The 18223-nt window shown below is 37.3% G+C and overlaps 1 protein-coding gene across 21 annotated transcripts in view; it reads right to left on the reverse strand.

The window, feature by feature from the left end:
• The window catches only part of PLEKHA5 (pleckstrin homology domain containing A5), a 242203-nt gene that overhangs the window by 137168 nt on the left and 86812 nt on the right, over nucleotides 1-18223 (reverse strand). The gene's annotated exons all lie outside the window — the stretch shown is intronic.

Here is an 18223-nt window from a genome sequence, read left to right on the forward strand (position 1 = left end):
GTCTACGATTGAAAACAATCTAACTGTATTTCTAAAATAAAGGGATATGTAAAATGTTACAGTAGTAACTAGTACCTAGCTTTTTAAATAACAGGTAAAGCATTCATTATATATATAGCAAATTAGTCTTTCCTTCTAAATTATGACCCCCAATTCATAGTAGGAAATTAAAAAAGAAACAGAAGTAATCTGAAGCAGCACATATCCAAATGAGTCACAAATCTTTTATAGTTGTTTCTAATAACAAAACAAAGCAAGTGTACATACACACCTGCCCCATCAACAACAAAGAATAAAAATAAATGTAGACCTACTGGATTAAAAATTGAAGTATAATTGACAGATTTGTTGTTAAGAGGGGTGACTGGATTAAGGGTGAAAGTACAATTATATTTTGAAGTATTTTATATTATATCTCACTACACACATAGTGTAGTTTCTTTTAAAATGAATCTTTACCAGTGCTTTTTAAAAATGTTTCTTCTATATAGAAGAAAATAGAACAAAAGAGGCCAATGATTCCAATGCCCAGGATAACCTGTTGACATATAAAAACAAGTAAATTTGATAGTTCAAAAGCTAGGCAGAGTGTGAAAAGTGAAATGCATTTCAACCCTATCTGCCCAATCGAAGCAACCTCTGTTATCGACCTGCTTCAGATATACAAATTATTGAAATCCCTTCTTCCCTTTCACTACAGCAAAATCAATCACACAACTTTAGACATATTTTTTTATAGGTAAAATAGTTTACACTGAAACATTTCTATTCTATAGCATTTTTGGACACTGCTGCTAAGATCATGAACTTTTAAATATAAAAGAATAGGTTCTCTCTTGTTCTTGTTGGGTCTAATGAAATCAAGGTACCCTTAGATATCATCAATAGTGTACAAACTTGTAGTGGGTAGTGAATAAGCCATACATATCTAATGTATGGTGTAATGAATGTATACAATAATATTGTACTACAATAGTACTGTGGCAAATATCACTACATTGGCAGTCATATTACAATATATAAATATATCAAAGGAACATGCTGTGCACCTTAAACTTATACAACGTTACAGAGCAATTTTATTCCATTAAAAAAAAAAAAATAAGGGGCGCCTGCCTGGGTGGCTCAGTCAGTTGAGTGTCCAACTTCGGCTCAGGTCATGATCTTGCGGTTTATGACTTTGGGCCCCATGTAGGGCTGCGTGCTGACAGCTCACAGCCTGGAGCCTGCTTCGGATTCTGTGTCTCCCTCTCTCTATACTCCTCAACTGCTCATACGCCCTCTCTCTCTCTCTCTCAAGAATAAATAAAGATAAAAATTTTTTTGACAAAAAAAAGAAAGAAAGAAAGAAAGAAAGAAAAAAAGAAAGAAAGAAAGAAAGAAAGAAATTAAGGTTCCCTTCCCATATGAGAATAAAACATACTTATTTTGGTGGTTAGCACCCCAATCCTCATCTTGTAGTATTCTTGAGGACTAGATTAAATAGTTGGTATTATTTTAAAAAACCCATCAGTCTCCCCAACTTTGTAACTTGCAAAAGAAGGTTAAGACCTGGAATTTAGATTAAAAAATTCAGTTCTATTGTGTGACACTGCAGGGGTACAAATTTTCAATTAAAATTACTGATAACTTCTGTTATAGCTGTCTTTGGAGCTGAGTCTCTAATACCTCTCAAACAATACTGCTTAACAATCCCATTCCTCTGTAATTCATGTCCCCAACTCCCAGAGAAGCTACTTTTCTACTAGCCTCAAGTCTCTCTAGAGGTCTTAGCAGATGATCTTTCTCATTTACTGAGTAATGGAAGTCATCTGACACACATCCTCTCAATTACTACCCTTACTATCTGTGATAGTAAGCCTCCAAGATGGCACCCAATGATCCCAAACCAGAACCATCCAGCTGACCCATGACAAATTCCTGATCCACAGAAATATTTGCTATTGTTTTCAGCACTACATCTTGCTATGATTTGTTATGCAACAATAGATTAAGTTAATGCAATCCATTTTATTTTCCTATTAGCTTGCAAAATTTAAGTTTTTCTCCAATGTAGAAAGCACATTTCCTTCAGTATTTTCATCTTTCTCCTTCTGCCAAACTTCTCCAGAGAGTCCACCCCAATCGTGCTATTAAAACTCCTTTCTCAAAGGTCAATCAATATTCTCATAATTGTTACATCAATGGTCTCTGTTTCTTTCTCATCCCTTTGACGTTTGTGCAGCTTTTGACAATTAAAAATCTTTACATTCTTGGCTTCCACAACACTGAATTCTCCTTAGTTCTGTCCCAGGCTCTGCGCACTAATTTTCTGACTTTCTTCATGTGCTATATTTGTATTCATACCCTTTAAACACAGGCATTTCTCCAAGATTCTGATTTCAGTCCCCTCCTTTCCCCAAAATAGGTGTGACAGCAATAATAGTAACAACCAGCACAACCAAAATATACTGAACACTAATGTGCTAGGTCTTATGCCAACCTCTTTACATATCTCATACATCATCCCATGTATGTTTAGACTTTCCATTATAACCCTTGTTGCTTAAGTGTGTTCTACAGTTTGGATAATCTACCATATTAGTCAAGCTTTCTTTCCCTTTCCAGGAGTAAACCACATTCCAAATGCCTTATCCTTTTGTTTTTACCATCATCTTCCCAATGTTTACAACACTGCTTGATACACAGTAGGTATTTATGGAGCACAGGGTAGGATACTTGTTGCATAAATGATTGGAAAACTCACACATATCCCATCTCTTTTTGAGACAGGGTGGGCTGCAATAAAAAATAAGACTACTGGGGGCAACTGGGTGGTTCAGTCGGTTAGGCATCCCACTCTGGGTTTTGGCTTTCGTGGGTTTGACCCCCGCATCGGGCTCTGCACTGACAGCACAGAGCCTGCTTGGGATTCTCTGTCTCCCTCTCTCTCTGTCCCTTCCCCACTCACACTCACTCTCACAAAAATAAATAAACATAAAAAAAAAAAAGATTACTAGCTCACAGTTACAACTAGTATAATAAGTAATTCAACCTGCTTGTTGCATTTTTTTGTTTTGTTTTTAATTTTTTTAATGTTTATTTTTGAGAGAGAAAGAGACAGAGAGTGAGCGGGGGAGGGGTGGAGAGAGAGGAAGACAGAATATGAAGCAGGCTCCAGGCTCCAAGCTGTCAGCACAGAGACCAAAGTGGGGCTTGAGCCTACGAACCATAAGATCGTGATCTGAGCCGAAGTCAGATGCTTAACCAACTGAGCCACCGAGACACCCCTGCTTGTTGCATTTCTAAAGCCTATGTCTCATTCAATGCATATTATAAAGTACCAACATTTCAAAAGTTGTGCAAAACTTCTACACAAAAAACTTCACAATACTACTATGTGAAGTTTTAAAATCTCTTAAGAAATAGAGAAATATACCAAGGCATATAATGAAAACTCAATATTGCAAAGATGTCAGTTATCTCTAATCAATCTATAGATTTAGTTCAACCCCAATAAAAATTCCAGCAAGACCTCGTGTGGAAATTAAAACTGACTCAATACTTACGTGGAAATGCAAAGGACCAAAGTAGAATAACAATCTATAAAATAATGAATGACAATGCTGCCCGGTGAGGATGTAGAACAGCCAGAACTTTCTTACAATGCTTTTGGAAGCCTAAATTCATGCAACCACTCTGAAACAACGTTTGGCAGTATTTTCTAAAGTTGAACATACACATATCCTGTGATTCAGGCAATTCTCTTCTTCAAAATGAATTCAAAGAAAGGTGTAAATATGAGCACTAAAAGACATGCAACAATGTTAATAGCAACATTGTCTATAATAGTTACAAACTGGAAATAACCCAAATGTCCCTCTACAGAAGAGTGGATAAAATGAACAGTGGCATGTTTATACAGTGGAACACTACATAGCAATGACAATGAAGAAACTCCTGCTACATGCAACATGGATGAATCTCAAAAGATGCTAATATGTAAAACAAGCCAGATGCTAGATTGCACTGTATCATATTTCATGATACCTTGAATTTGTTCAAAAACAAATACAGCTATACCTTTGGTGTTAGAAGGTAAAATAGAGGTACTTTTAGGGCAAAGGAATGGGGGCAGTGATTGGGTGGAGACATCTAGTGGTCTTTTAGGATGTAAGCCATATTCTAGAGCAGTGGTGCACAAGTATGTTCCCTTTGTGATGCTTTTTCAAGTCATACACTTAAGATACATGTACTTAAACGTTTATTATATTTTAAAGCAATTGAAGCAACTGAAGGAAGCAACATTCAGGAAAGACCATGTAAACCTGTGGTCCCTGATGAGTTTTTAAACCAGCAATCACAATATTGAAGATGCAAGATTCTTTGAGAGAAACCACACCTACTTTTTAATTCTCACAATCCTATATTTATTGACTACAGTAAGTTTAAAAATCATAATTATAACATAGGGTTGAATCATACGGCATTGCTGTTTTTGGAGGTCAAAAGCAGCCACAGATTGGCAACTGCTGTTAATTTAGTCAATACTGTTTAAGAGGGTTTCACTGGTATGGTTGTAAAAACACAATCAAAATAATCCCACCGGTGGTTACATGTAATAACAGTATTGAGGAAAGCAGTCTTGGAGGACACTTTCTGGATTAGAAGCATTGATAAGAATCCAAGTTAGGATTAACATTTTAAAAGGTAACAGTTGTAGTAGACAACTGGCGGCACATCTAGAAAACAAGAGTCCTAAGTGCATGCAAATATGCTGTGTCCCACCTTTACCTCCTCCCTGTTCTAGAAGCAGTCCTTGGGCCACAGCCATCCAGTCAGTGAATCCTGACTGGCTCTGCCCTTTTAGTTTGGGCCCTTTCAGAATCACCTCTATTAAGATGTGCCCAATGTTACTCTCTTAACTTTTCAAAGGCAGCTGTAATGGAGAGATATTGGAAGTCCGCCTGTTTAGCTGTAAAAGTTTTGTACAGCACATTGTTTATTACACCACTAAGTGTCCCTAAATAAAAACTCACAAGAGAAATACTTTTCAAGGGAAAACCATCTTCTGGATGAACTGACAGGCATCTCCTTTCTGACAGCAAGGGAACATATTTCCCTTTTACACTGAGAAACAGCAAAACCGAAGTCCAACTGTGGCAATTCTAAGGACTGATGTTTAGTAAATTTGCATTTTATTATTTTCTTTATTGAGTATATTGCCTTACCTTTTGTTGGACATTTCCTAGAAAAAAACAATATAAGTAAATCCAGTTCATGCCAACTCAATATTATATAACTTTTACTAACCTACCATAAGTTGGGGACTTATTGTTAAATTATTCTACCTTTAAAGATACAAATTTAGTCAAAAACAAAAACACCGCGTCGGGCTCTGGGCTGATGGCTCAGAGCCTGGAGCCTGCTTCCGATTCTGTGTCTCCCTCTCTCTCTGCCCCTCCCCCATTCATGCTCTGTCTCTCTCTGTCCCAAAAATAAAAAATAAACGTTAAAAACAAAAACAAAAACAAAACTCAGCACCTCACTGAGCTACAATGAGATCTGCTAGATGAACTCAGCTCTTGAGCACCAATTGGTTAGAACAGATTTCTTTAAACCTGATAAATAATGAGATGTCTTTAAAAGTGCTAAATAAATTTTTCAAAGGGGTCTCAGGGACTAGGACTGGGTCCTCTACATGGCTTACTATGACATTTTTCAGAAGGATATGAATATATGGTTTCAAATACAAAAATGCTTTAAAATTTTTCTTAAATGTAACTTGAAGTAGGGTATGTGGATACTGTTAAGCAAACTACTTATATGTACCCTCTTCCCCTGGCTAAAATCTCAGCTACTAATATGTCAGAGTCCATATTCCCCTGGCCATCTCTGCATGCTAGAGAGCACTAAACACTCAATAAATATTCAATGTCTGGATTCTGTTATAGCTTCTGTATTATTTATAACTCATAACATATTTTTTACATTTCACATTAAAAAAACTTTTGGCTAACCTAAACAAGCTTAAGCTGACAGGGGTTCCAAGTATTAAGCTGAAAGGGGTTCCAAGTATTGCAAAAGAAGGAATTGTTTTCAGTAAGCAAATACATTCTAGAGGGGGAAGAAAAGGAAAGAAACATACTTGCTTTCAAATGAACACCAGCATCTGCCCATACAGATTGATGTGATTAACAATTCCTGGTTTCCAGCTTCAGACAGGTTCTTAACACTACTTTGCAGGCAACTTTTTAGTTTACTTTCATTCTCCCTTCAGCAGCTATTCTCAAATTTTTGCCACTCCTCTTAAGCCACCTATCCAATCCCTCTGGTGCCCCCAAGTAATCTTTAGTTTTGTGCCCTACAGCTCAAATCTGAACGGTAGTTATGCCCATTCTCACTTCTTCCTTCAAGTCTTCAGAAGATGAAGTCACCACCCTCTGTTCCGTATCTCTGATCAGTTTTCTTCCCAACTACCCAGGGACCTTGTTCTAACAACTGGTTCTTCTCTTTCCCGCATCTTCAATCTCTTTTCTCCTGGCTCCTATTTAACAGCTAAAAAAACGGACTTTTAGCCATTCCCGTTCTTGGGTGCATCTTGTCAGTGAACTTCTGCTTTCTTTCCTGGACAAAAGACTGGTTCACACAGGTTGTGAGCACTCACTCCAGCCTTGTTCACTCCTCCCCTGACTGTTAATCTGTAATCTTACTTACATCCTTCCTCATCCCTCAGTGAAGGTGGCTGATGTCTTTCTACTGGGCGAAGGATGCTTCTTCGTCCTCATCTCCCAGGACTAATGTGTGGCTCTTGACACCGTTAACACTCCTTCTGGTTTTCTTAATCTCACTCCTCTACTTCTCTCATGCTAATTTTTTCTTCTAGGTGTCCTGTGCCCACTACCTAGACACTGGGTTTCCTTTAAAGTTCTGTCTTCAATCCTCCTTCATTTACACCCTCCATCCTTAAGTGATTTAATCCACTCCTTACTTAGTGACTCCTGTTATCGTTCAATAACACTATTGGTAAAGTTTTAATTAAACTTATACATTCCAATCCATATCTGTTGCCCTGATATTTCTTTCTTGCTCCACAGGTCCCTGTACCTAAATTTCTGCTCTCTGAACAAAAGGAATATCCTACACACATTTCAAACTCAAATTGCCCAAACCTCTTTATTCCCAATTAAACCTATTTCTCTCTTAAATTTCTCATCCCAAATAGAATCCAAATGCTGGAGTGTGGTCCTTCCCCTCTCATTTGCTAACTCCTATCCCAGCTGATCAAATCCTAAGATTCTTAACTTCCATAGCATCTATTTTCTCCCCCTGTGTGCTGCCATAGTTTAAAATTTTTATCCCATTTTCAGTCATACCATTTCAAACATCAAGGAATTCATGCCCAATCTCCTCCACCTCTAAATGATCCTCTATACTGCTGCAGGTTTATCTAATACACAGATTTGTCTTCCTCTCCTCCCCTATTAAGCCCTTAAAAGCGGCCCGCCAATGCCTATGGGATTGTCTGTGCCTCCTCTGCACGGCTCATAATGCTTCTCTGATCTACCTTCCTCATCTGTCTAAGCTTCCTGCCACCAAGCACCTCACAGTACTCTAATAGCAATGAAGTAAGTAACTGTTCCTTGAAGAGATCTAGAAGACTTTGGTCTTGTCATTCACTTTACAGTGTTATCCACCTCCCCCCACCCTGACCCCGGTTTTCTGCTTAGCAAATTCTCCATCATCCTTCTTCAAAACCCAACATAGCTGTCATCTGTTCTGGGCAGCCATCCACACACACCCTCACATCATTGGGCAAGAATAATCACTTCCTTCTATGTGCTCCCTCACACTGTGCACACATCTCTCATGGTCCTCAGCCCTTACCCCAGAGGGATGTCATCCATCTTTATAGAGATTTAGGTCACCTGGGTCCGGAATGTGTAGATGTTCTTATGTTTATTAATTTGAAAGGAATTATCTCTTTCTAGGACCTATTCCCCTCTGCTGGGTGGGGTAAGAGCTGTCTGAGGCTCACAAGAAGCTAGCACAGGAACTGGAATATCAAAAACACAGTGTCAGGGTGCCTGAGTGGCTCAGTCAGTTAAGCATCCAACTCTTGGTTTCAGCTCAGGTCATGATCTCATGGCTTGTGAGTCTGAGCCCCACATCAGGCTCTGCACTGATGGCATGGAGACTGCTTGGGATTCTTTCTCTGTTCACCCCACTTTCTCTGCCCCTCTCTTGCTCACACACACTCTCTCTCTCTGTCAAAATAAATAAACTTAAAAAAAAAACATAAAAAACACAGGGTCTTTTAGGTTAAAGATAAAAAAAAAAATATTGGAATTACACAAACGTGAGTTTAAATCTTGGCTCTGCTACTTTACAAGTTCTGTGAACTTGAAACAAAGAACCATTCTCAACATGTTTTCCTATTTCTGAAATGGGGGTAATAATACCTTTCCCATAGATAGCTGTGAGCATTATACTAGAAAACAGGCACTCAATAACTAACCCAGTGTATGTAATGTTTGGTGAATTATGAATATATTGGTCATGTAACCAATTTAATCCAAAAGTCATTTCGAAAGTCCCAAATATTTAAAGTTAAAACTAAACATTAAATTTTTTGAAACCTACCTAAAGGTAATATTTTAACAGTCACTTTACATTTTATTTACATTTTTATTAAAACCAAACTTGAGAATTTTCTCTCTTCTGACTTTGGTTGATGGCTGTTCCATGCTTAAAATCTTTATAACCAAAAGAAGCATGAAATCTCTAATTTAATCTATTTCCTCAAACTCAACATGACTGGGTTTCAACTGCTTCCTCTACCTCGCTGTTGAGTAACTCCGTACTTCAAAACAAAATTAGAAAGGAAGTGACTGAAAGACACGCTAAGTTAGTAGACATCAGAAACTTTGGAAAAAACCTAGATAGGAAAACACCTTTGAAGTTAACACAGCTGTTACTCAGTAGTATCAGATTGAAGGCAAGCACATAAAAATCTAGAGCCACCAAGATACCAGTATTAAAGTGGCAGTGTCATGAATAATCTTTTCATGCTTTTACTTGTTCATGTTCTGTAACATTTTCTACAATACGCATGTTTCACTTTTTAGAAGAAAAACATTTAAAAAAAAGTTTGAAAATGCTCAAAATAAACTGTCAGGTGAAAAAGCAGAATTACAACACTGTATAGTCCATATACTCTCAATTACAGAAGAAAATGTGTGCACGTGGGACATAAATAATGTGGGAGAAAAATGAGAAGGCAAAACGCAAAAAATGTATGGTTCTCTGGTGAATTACCAGTAGTTTTTATGGCCTTATTTATAGCTTTCTGTATTTTCCAGTTTCTTTATAACAATCTAGTATACTTAAAAAAAATAACTGCTTGATTCACATACCATAAATTCAACCATTTAAAGTGTACAATTCAATTGGTTTTGGTACATCCACAAAATTGTACATCACCACAATTTTAAACGTCTTCATCACCCTAGAAGAAAACCTGCACCCACAGCAGTCACTCCTTATACCCTCCTTTCCCCAGCCCCTAGCAATTTCCAGTCTATGTTCTGTCACTGTGGGTTTGCCTATCCTGGATATTTCATACAAGTGGAACCACAGAATACGTGGTCCTTTGTGAATGGTTCCTTTTCCTTAGCATAATGTTTTCAAGGTGCATTCATGTGGTAGCATGTATCAGCACTTCATCTGTCACCAAGCAATATTCCATTGCATAGATAGATTGCATTTCATATATCCATTTTTGAGCTGGCTATGATTTGTTTCCACTTTTTGGTTATAATGAAAAACGCTGCTATGAATACTCACATACAAGTTCTGCGTATATGCACGTTTGCAAATCTGTTGGGTATGTAGCTAGGAGTGGAATGCCTGGTCATTTGGTAACTCCATGTGTATCTTTGAGGAACTATCAAACTGTTTTCCAAAGCAGCTGCATCATTTTACATTCCCGGCAGCAGTGGAGAAGAGCTGTAATTTTTCCATATCATTGCCAACACGTGTTATTGCCCATCTTTTTGATTATAGCCATCCTAGTGGGCTGGAAGTGATAGTTCATTATGGATTTGATTTGCATTTCTCTGATGGCTAATGATGTTTAGCATCTTTCAAGTACTTATTCTTCTTTGGCAAAGTGTTTGTTCAGATCTTTGCCCATTTTTAAATTGGGTTATTTGTCTTTTTATTATTGAGTTGTAGGAGTTTTCAAAAATATATTCTAGTCACAAGTCTCTTATCAGATATGTGATTTGCAAAATGTTTTGTATTATATTTATAAAGACAAAAAAGAACTCCATCTCTTCTGAAAATTCAATTAGCAAACACTGTGGTCATGGGGTATAACATGGCAATGACAAATATTAAACAACTTAAAATGTGAGCAATGTTTTATAATTTTCTGCTTAATCCTCGCATGGATTTAAAATAACAGGCCTGGTTCTCAGGTCAATAATCGAAGGTCTGTAGAGGTAAGTTGATTTATTCAAAGTCTCTCCTAACTTCATTATTTTTCTATCACTATTTTTCTTTGCTTTATCTTTCTTATTTGTCTTAATGTTCCCCCTCTGTTGTTTTCAAATTTGTAAGCAAACTGTCTTAAATCCTTTTAGAACGAACTAGATATGTTTACACAGAAATTAAAAAAAAATTTTTTTAATGTTTATTTATTTTTGAGAGAGAGAGAGAGAGACAGAGCACGAGCAGGGGTGCGGCAGAGAGAGAGGGAGACACAGAATCTGAAGCAGGCTCCAGGCTCTGAGCTGTCAGCACAGAGCAGAATGCAGGGCTTGAACCCACGAACCGTGAGATCATGACCTGAGCCAAAGTTGGACACTTAACTGACTGAGCCACCCAGGCAACTCTACACAGAAATTTCTTGAAGATTCATAATGAACTAGGATTAATAATACCCACTACTCTGGGTATCTGGTACAGATCTTTCTCTGCTATGAGATTATTCACATGCTCTCTGATAGTGCAATAGGTCTAACAGGAGGAACGGTGTAGCCTGACAGAGATTTGTGAGGACTGACATGACAGGATGGAAGGTGAATGATCCCAATGAACCCAGCTCTGTGGGCTCTATTAGTTTCCTATGACTACTGTAATTATGACATTGGTGGCTTAAAACGACAGAAATTTATTCTCTCTCAGTTCTGGAGGCCAGAAATTCAGGCTGTAATCCGTTCCACTGGACCAAAATCAAGGTGTTGGCAAGGCCACAATCCCTCAAGAAGCTCTAGAGGAGAACCAGTTCCTTGCCTCTTCTAGCATCTGGTGACTCCTGGCATTCCTTGGTTTATGGTCCCATCACTCCATCTTTGCTTCTAGAGTCACAGTGTCTTTTCTTCTCGGGGCTGAAATCTCCCTCTGCCACTCCTACCCACCATGAGGACACTTGTGACTGTATTTAGTCCTGGCCCCCAGGATCCAGGATAATCTCCCCATCTCAAGGTCCTTAACTTAATGACATTTGCAAAGTGTTTGCCACAAAAGGTAATCTTCCAGATTCCAGGAATTAGGACATTATGCAGGGTATATGTGTGTGTGTTGGCGGGGGGGGGGGGGGGGGGGTCCTTACAAAACTCAAGAACAAAGTACCAAGGGGCAATTATCCACTGTTTTCTTTTCTTTATATTCATAGTCTACTCAATTCAGATACAAAAACTGCTCCCACAGTTACATTCTCTCCTAGCCCTGACGCTATCCCCAAATATTGCTAAAAGTCACCATCTTAGTTACCTGATCAAGTAGCTTCAATTACTGCTAAGAACACTTTCATACAGAAGAAAACACTCTCTAGATTCAAATTTGTTATGACAAAACAGCTGTAGGAGGAAAAAAGAGAAACTGAACAATATATTGTTTTCTCTTAAAATTATTTACAAATCTATGCTATAAATCTAACATTAAGGAGGAATTCGGTATTTAATATTACATCACTCCCCAGCTACCTAAAAGTAATCAAAATTTGTAATACAATAATAATGGTTCACATACAGTATAAGTTTTGAAATATATTGGCAATTTTTTTTCTCTTATGCTAGATAGGGAGTAAATGGACATTCTTAATTCATATCCTTTGTATGTCCATAATATTTATACAGTATTATAATTTTTGAGTATTAAAAAAGAAAAAGGATATAATGTCATCCTCCTCCATAAGCCCTAGAAAGCACCCCATGTGCTAAACTTCAGATTAATGTCTGGAACTACGTCAATAACTCTATCATAAGCCACTGTTAAAATCTACAAACAGGGCAACTCTTTGGTTATGAAAAAATTCTTGCTTCTGTATTAATTCTTTAGGGAAGTAGAGAAAAGGTAGTGAACATGAGAAAGTCTAACCAGGAAACAGATACAGATATATGCTGATTAAGTTGCCCATCTCCATATGCCTTGCCCTATAATTTCTACTTGTTTATACGGAAAGATTTTTGCGCTATTTACCAAGATGAAGTTATCCATCTCCCAGATGGATTTTGCAGGCTAGATGTTAACTGTTGCAATTCTCCTTTTCTTGCCACAAGCAACTTGTCCTCAAAGGAAAGATATGTTTCTGGAATACTTATAAAATCGCTTTTAGTAGACAAATCATACTTTCTCATTGACTTAAGCTGTAATTTCAGAGATTTATTCTTAAGGAAAAAGTATGGCTCCAAGGAAAATTTATGCTTATATCCAAAACATACTTTCTTTCTGACAGAAAGGAAAAAAAAATTCCATCATAGTTCATCTGAACTGGGAAAAACCCCAAAGATGTGTGCTAGACAGCAGACAAGCTGTGTACCAGACATTAAGGAGACCAGGAGAAGGTCTTGGTTCCTAATCCTAAACCTCTTCCATTGGAAACTGTCCATGCTAAATGATGGCTAAGGGGGGATGTTCCATCTGTATTAAATAAGCCATAGATCCTGTGCTCTAGACTTGTGGTTTGTGGTTTTCTATCTTTATAAAGTAGATTTTAGACTCAGACTTCAAAATGTCACTGATAAAAATCACAGAGTATCTGTAGCATTTTACTAAGATATGTATTTTTCATGAGAGATTCACTATACTGCATATTCAATGCCTAGTCCTTTACACTAGAGTATATATGGCTTACTAAACCACCAAAATACCGATTCTACATTAAGCTTAGTAAGAAAGCTGGCCGATCTCCATTCTCAGAGACCAAACAAGACCCACACTGAATCTGCAGAGGATCCTGGGGTCAAGCAACCAGCCCATCTGAAGTTCCTAAGTAGCTCAGGATAGGACTCCTTCCCCCTCATATCTGTTAATACGTATACACTCCCTTGTAAGAATAAGTGATGATTTGAGAACATGCATACTCATTAGGTTACAGCAAGGAAACCCACAGTTTAAATTAGGTTTCATATTTAACAGAGGTGCCAGAACAGGAGCCGCTAAGCTGCTAACTAATCAAACTGTCCATTTTTCAAAATAAAATTAAAGCAAAAAACCCTTAAAGTAAGTGGGTGGGCCAGGGGAGCAGCCAACAGATATTTTATTTTCATAGGAGTCTGATATGTTTCACTGAAGAGGCAGAAGGCCCGAGACTCAAGTAAACTAAGGGAATGATGGCCATTCTTTAACATCCTGGGCAGTATTCAGGATCATGGGGAAGAAACAACATAGCCTGAGGGAAGAGAAAAAGTTAAAAAATCTGGTTCAAGGCCAGCGAGCTGAGGAGTTGCTGAGGAGAAATCATTCTGAAATTATTATGGAAAACCGTAATTCAAACCGTATTAAGGCTTAACCCTTGCAAGGAAAATTTGTGACAATTTGGCAAGATGAATATGCCAACAGAGTGTCACTCAAAGGAAACAAAGGCATTCTAAAAACTGGAGAGCCCCAGGTGGCTTGCTTGCATTCTAATATCAAGCTTAACATGGGTGGGAGGAAGTCTGAAAATGATGTGAGGCTACTGTTGTTATTGTCGCTGTTCTTACTTTAACTTTTATTCTGACCCGCAGCCTTTACTTTTTATTACTCAGGCTGATGACACCTGAGGAAAGCTAGGGGACAGGAACCTGAAACTGTCTGGAGTGAGCTAGGCAGGACTGAGCTTGCACATGTGGCTTACTGAAAGCATCCTATGTGATAGGTGCCAGCAAAGATCTGGATGTCTAAGTTGAGGAGTAATGTGGAGAAACAGCAAAACAAACCAAAGAAAACAGAGATCCCAAACCTTGATTCCCAGACTAAATGTATGAGCTCTAAATGCAAGAGGGGACTTGATAAAAGGTTGCCGAGAAGAATCTAGATGCGGAACAGTAAGCCAGGAATGACAACCAAGAGATTGTGAATTCAGGTTCAAGACAACCTGAAATGGAGTGGGAATCTGGGCACCATCAACAAAACACTGAGGAAATTACAGACTGAGGTTAAACTCACATGAATTTGCTGAGTGTTTTGTGGCCATCTATTAATAGCCTAATTAAAGACGTAAGTTATGCCAAGTTAGGGCAAGTAATGGTATTATATATATACTTCAGATGTACCTATCTTAAATCACTGATACCCCTGAGAGCTCATTAGTTTTATATCAAGCCAGCTAACTGACCTTGAATTTGCCAAAAAGCCAGTATAAGAAGAAATGTATTAGAGAGAAGCTAATATACAATGGTCATGGCCCCAGTGACACAGTATTTGAGGTATCTTTCCAGCGCCAACCTATGCACCCGTTTGCTGAACAATCTTGCTATGTAAGGGCTACAATAGGCCAGATTTCAACAAATTTTCAATGGATGAGCCACACAGTTCCAGAGTTCTGGGGTATAAGTAATTACAAAAGTCTATCAAGGTTAGCAAAGACTTATTTACAACTCAAAAGAAAAAAAGCCCCTGCTAATTCATATTATCAGCTCATTTATGGAGATTACATTATGGAGTCTAATAATTTTAATGTCTCTCTTAAGCAATAATAGTATGGGAAGGGCTTCGTTTTTAAAGAATAGCAATCTTCACAAAAGTAGAGAACACAGAAACAGAAAATAATAAGCTCTAAAATAGTGCTAGTCATTGATACGGACTGAAAACCATGAAAGAGAAAAACATTTAATGCCAATTGTGTGCCAGGCACTGTTGGGTTTCCACTAATTTAAGAGTTCATATTTCACTAAAAGTGATTTTATTTATACTAACATTGTTTTATAGTAATATGAACAAATTTGAGGTATTTTTTTTAGCCAAAATATTCATCACTTTGTCTACCAGGTCAAAGACAGCTGAAACATATAGGTATTTACAAGTGACTCTTATAAAAGTTGGCTCAGCAAGTTGAGTCTCCTTCAACATTTTATCATGTATACATGCTGGTTTTAAAAGTAAATTATATAGGGGCGCCTGGGTGGCTCAGTCGGTTAAGCGTCCAGCTTCAGTTCAGGTCATGATCTCACAGTTCGTGAGTTCGAGCCCCGCGTCGGGCTCTGTGCTGACAGCTCGGAGCCTGGAGCCTGCTTCACATCCTGTGTCTCCCTCTCTCTCTGCCCCTTCCCAGCTCATGCTCTGTCTCTCTCTGTCTCAAAAATAAATAAACATTAAAAAAAAAAAAATTTAAAGTAAATTATATAAAGATATTCTAAGCATATTATTATTTATAAATCAGCATACTTCTGAGGGTCTGGTATTTAAAATAGGATACGTAATATTTTTAAAAAATTATAATACAGAAAAAACATAATTGTTTGAAACAGAAATTAAGGAGACATTTATCAAACACTTCATGAGTGGCACCATGCTAGGCTCTTTATATAAAATTAAATTTTCATAATCTAAAAGAAAATATTGACATTTCTGTGTATTACTGAAAACACAGAATGGAGAAAAGAAGACACTTGCCTGAATCACAAGTGGCAAAGCTAGTCTGGCCCACCAGACTACAAACACCACTCATTTACCATTACAAACCGTATTTTAAAAATTAGTTTGTTTCTCCACAGGAGTAATCTAGAAGTAACTTTAAGGGAAGGGATGAAAACTTGTGAGAATTATCAAAATCTTTATTTGGCCGTACTGCCCCCCCAAATACCTCATACATGCTTGCTCACTGCTTGTACGTTCGGAGTTTGAGGCTTTCAAAAATGTAAGTTCAGCTTATATCACTAGCACTATCCCCATATCTAATCATACCTTTTATATCCCATTTACACTATATTTCTAAGATTGTTCTTTTAAATGTAAAACAAGAAAAGAACTGAGGCAATTTTCTGGAGGACAGAAGCAAACTCATAATTCCTCTTTCACTTATCCAGACACTTCAAATAGAAGGGTTCAAATTCAGAATTATTTACATGTTTGGTAAATGTTCATATCATATATTATTTAAACTAATTATAATTAAATATAATTATATTTATATTTTATATTTATATATTATATAAATATAATTATATCATACATTACAATTAAATATAATAAATCATATTTCAGAGAAAACTAAGTTCTAGAATAAAGTTCTGAACAAGATGTTAAAGGCCAAGAAGTTCTGCCATAAATAAGTCCTTATGGCCCATTATTCCCAGACTTACTTGACTATGAGGGAAGACCACTTGGGATCTTTAAGCACTACTGAACTTCATAAAAGTTAGGGAAAGAAGTCATCCTTAATTGGTAGATGTTAAGTTAAATAAATGAATAGATGAACTTAATGATTTGGAAATGAACAAAATATACAGGTATGTGCTTAATCTGCAGAAACCTGGCAAAGAAATCCTTGTCATCAGTCACTCTTCTGCTCATATTTCCCTCCTTTCACTCTCCCAGTATTTCTCTCTAATTTTTTTTTTAGTGTTTATTTATTTTTGAGAGACAGAGACAGAGCACAAGTTGGGGAGGGGCAGGGAAAAAGGGAGACACAGAATCTGAAACAGGCTCCAGGCTCTGAGTTGTCAGCACAGAGCCCAATGCGGGCTGAAACCCGCGAACCGCAAGATCATGACCTGAGCCGAAGTCGGATGCTTAACCAACTGAGCCACCCAGGCACTCCTCCATATTCTTCTTTAACAGACTTCAATTGATTATCGATTTATCTTCTATTGAAGATCTATGAAGGTCTATGAATAGAGGCAAATGGGACTAAATACATAAGAGAAAATAGGGTAAAGTACAATTCTTCATGAAAATTTCATGATTATTCACAAACTAAATATGTATTAGCAAATTAGTTTCAAAGACCAAAAAAGACTTATAAAGCAACACTTGTTTGTTTCCCCACAGTAGGTATCTGGGAATGACTTACAGTCCTCACAAATCTTTGCAACAGTCCAAGAAATAATCTTATTACTTTAGAAATCTTAAATGAACCTCCATGATACAGTACTATACTAAAAATAAGTAGAAACAAACAGAGTGCACCTGCTGCCCAAGGTCACACAAGTGAGTCAGTATGTACAAGTGGGAACAGACTTCTCGAGTATTGCCACTTAGTCCTCATCTCTAAGTGCTAACCCTCCCTTTCCACGAACATACAAGCTTAAGTATACACCCACCTCCTTCACATGTGCCAATCCTGGAAAATGGCATAGTGGGGGCAGTTCACAAAATAAAGATATTTCAGGAAAGCATCACATAATTGCCTGGCATTTGAAGGCACTAAGCCTTTAGTATTCTCTTCCTATCCCTCCCACCCCCTGCATCGTTTTTCTAGAACTCTTTAAAACACCTTCTCTACCTCAAATTCCCTACCTGACATTTACATTTACTAATGAACATGATTTTCCTCCAAGGAAATAAATATGGTAATTTTATGCCTTTTCTTCAAATCTTTAAAAAATACAATGATTTATCTCATGCCGAGTATGCAATTTTAACTTTCAGAACACTCTGAAGATTTGGCTGCCAAGCTTATCTATGACAAATATAAATCAATTGAATATGAATTAATAATTTGTAGACTTTAAATGTTATGATATTATGAGAGCATAACATAGGAAAATGCACAAAAACTTCTCTCTTTAACTTCACGGTAAAACATGAGCACTTGGATAACAGAAACAACTACAAAACATTTCCTAGCAATCATGCTAAGGAGCTCAAGGGAAGAAAGAAGAGCCCAGAACGGCAAAACTATTACATGCCAAACACTTCTGTAGCTACTTTAAGAACTAAAAACAGAACGGTTTCTAAATATGCATACTAAATAAGTGGAACATATTTCACAAAGTGTTGTCAATTTCATTTTATTTTAGTGTACTGTAAATGA

This window comes from Neofelis nebulosa, chromosome 8 (genome assembly GCF_028018385.1).
Source record: "Neofelis nebulosa isolate mNeoNeb1 chromosome 8, mNeoNeb1.pri, whole genome shotgun sequence".
Classification (NCBI taxonomy): domain Eukaryota; kingdom Metazoa; phylum Chordata; class Mammalia; order Carnivora; family Felidae; genus Neofelis; species Neofelis nebulosa.